The 2,834-nt window shown below is 40.5% G+C and overlaps 1 protein-coding gene across 3 annotated transcripts in view; it reads right to left on the bottom strand.

Annotated features, from left to right (window-relative positions):
- The window catches only part of EMCN (endomucin), a 61,099-nt gene that overhangs the window by 19,760 nt on the left and 38,505 nt on the right, over positions 1-2,834 (bottom strand). The window lies entirely within an intron of this gene.

The raw sequence follows: 2,834 nt of genomic DNA, 5'->3' as shown, positions 1-2,834 counted from the left end.
GTGTTACGTTAATACACACATACTTAATAAAGGGCTGTTATTTTTCCTTTTTCCCTTTTCCATAATTTGCTTTCCTTCAATCGGAGCCTCTTAATTTCGAATCTATAATTGCTAGAAAAGAAGGTTTGGGTCTTTTTCTCCTAATCCATCCTCAGCAAAAGACCCTTGTCTCAATTAAACTGAGACAAGGTGCTAATCTGAATTTGAGTCAGGTATCAATAACCCAAAATATTTATTACCCCGTTGCATAAAGTCTATGAGAAAACAATCACTGAACTTCCAGAGAGAAAATAGAAAATGCAAACATTTGTGTTTCTGTAGTTACTTATACAGCACATGGGATTGTATTCCATATTGGACAGAGGCTTGAGTAGATGTGCTCCCTGCCACTGAAGAATACAACCAGCTGAACATTTCCATTGCCTGTTTAAATATCAGAAACGGCTCTCAAACAAAGGCATCTGGGGAAGGTGGTCTGTTAAGAAGTGGTCCTAGCAGAGACTTTAGCTCCATACATAAGCAGTGAGAACATTGTATCAGCCACTGAGGTTTTGTTGGAGGCTCTGATCCACTGCTCAGGTACCTACTCACAGTCTGCACCTGTAGGGATGCACGGTTCCTCTCCCAAAGAACAGAAGAGGGCTCGAATTGTTGGGTGGGAGCTATGAAATTAACTGAGTCATTAAAATCAATTTCCCACAGCCATTTTGAGGTCTAGAATACAATTTTGTTTTACTTTCTTTGAAAGACATGTCCCTGTTTTCACAGAAGCTTTTGTACAGGCAGTAATTGTAACTCTAGTCTGCAGAATTACAATAACAAACAAGGTTTGTTTGTCCCAGCCATGTAGGACTCTCTTTTCCTTGCTGCACTTAACTTTTAAACTCAGGCCCACTATTAAAAAATGTTTTTTGTGGATCCCCTCCTCCCCATTCTCTCCCCTTCATTTGTCTGCCCATAGACAGAAACCACCATCACTTACTAATTGTTTGTGCAGTGCCTAAATAATACAGCCATAGTTGAGACCTTTTGATGCTATAGTGTAGGAAACAATCACTGTCCAAGACCTTTATCTCTGTTTCTTTAAAGCAGAAGTTCTCTTTCCCATGGTGCCTGTCTGCTGAGGGATGATAATGTAAGGATGGAAACTGAGCCACCATCAAGTGACTAAAATAATTCCTATGAATTCTTAATTCCATGTGACTGTTTCAGATTTCCCGTGGAAATCCTACTGCCCTTTTTGCTATCTCATCTGGTATACTACATGATATACAGGGCAAGCAGGCAATTATCACAGCAATGAGTTACCCTGGATACTGACTGAAAATGTCAACAGAAACAAATTACACTGAAAAACATGAATGTGTATCCCTGCATTTGTGCAGGAGATTTGTGCATCTCTTCAGGAGAACAACTGAGGATTGAAATCCACTGGCTATTTTCCTGGTTATCTGTCAATTGACCAAGGTGCGAGTAATGCAGGAAGGAAAAATCCATAGCTTGGCATTTTAACTACTTGCGACCATCAATAAGTAATACAACAGCTAAAAAGAAACATTACTGAATGAAATAGATTAATGAACTAAAACCTTTAGCTCATTTCTCCACGTCTTTCATTAGATTCTCACAAGCTAGCCCATCCTGTCTACTTTCCCTGATCTGGAAGGTATTTTCCAGTTATGGAATGATCTGGGATCAGAATAACAAGTAATTGGAGAAGTACATCCATCATCGTAACAGGAGGGACAAGATATTGCTGGCAGCAGCAGCAGCAGCAAGAACTGCAGGGACCAGTACAGAAGAGACTGTTTCCTGATAAGCATGGAGAAAGGAAAATAAGACAATACAGGTTCATTAGCACAGGAAATTTGCCTTATTCTGAGACTAGCCACTTCTAACTACAGGACGAGGAACAAGAGCCACTGACAAGAACAAGCCCCTTGGTAAACACTCTATTTATATCAGTTTCCCCTTGCATCACACAATACACCAGCTCTGATTTTTTTTTTTTGTGCTCCCACCCTGTTTTCTTTCCAGTATCTGCTAATCCAACACAGCATATTGCTGAAATGGCAGCAAAGTTACTCAATGCTACAGGTTGAAGACCAATCTTCTGCTTCTCTGTACTATGCTTCAGGTTCATTTTCCCCCTAGAGCCTACTTGTTCCCTGAACATTTCTTTTCCTCAGGCTGTTTCTCTCCCACTCCACACCAGCATTTTCATCAGTGTGCATAGAGCAAACTCTTCTTTCGCTCTTACTTGTTGATTCTGTTGGAGAGCTCCCGGGAAGGCCTGCAATAAAACAGAAGGAATAGGTTGTTAGTAGCTGTTTTAGATGTTCCAAGTCCTCACATCATGCAAACTAGCAGACTCTAGCAACATGCTCAGTAACCCCACAACAAATGCTGCCCCAGAATGGACATTCTAACACTGTTCCTAAGCCCAGAAATTCAGAGCTGTTAGAATCTGCAAACATCTCTCATAGATGGGAGAAGAATCAAAAGCCCAGCCTATGCTAGGTTGTTTTTCTGTTCAAGAGAAGAAAATCCTGAATTAATTGATACATTCCTAAAAAAAACTCCTCCTGCCAAAGCCAAGTAAGTGCCTGTGAGTGAATAGCTGGCATTTAACTGACAAAAGAGTGTTTTAATAAAAGAAATTCAAATGCCTAATTGAGACACGTCTTCAAGTGTCACAAAACCCTTTAAAAACAAATTTTCATTTATTATCTTGGTGCTTTTGTCTAGCAGACTGCCGAGCAGCAGGAGTAAGAGGCATTGGTAATGAGGAAGAAATTGACCTTGCAGAGCACCGGGCACAATGCTCACTGGCC

This window comes from Empidonax traillii, unplaced genomic scaffold (genome assembly GCF_003031625.1).
Source record: "Empidonax traillii isolate 1590-97213 ecotype Southwest subspecies unplaced genomic scaffold, ASM303162v1 scaffold427:size767076, whole genome shotgun sequence".
Classification (NCBI taxonomy): Eukaryota; Metazoa; Chordata; class Aves; order Passeriformes; family Tyrannidae; genus Empidonax; species Empidonax traillii.
Note: the sequence above shows the minus strand (reverse complement) of the source record. Positions and strands in the feature narration are given on the sequence as shown.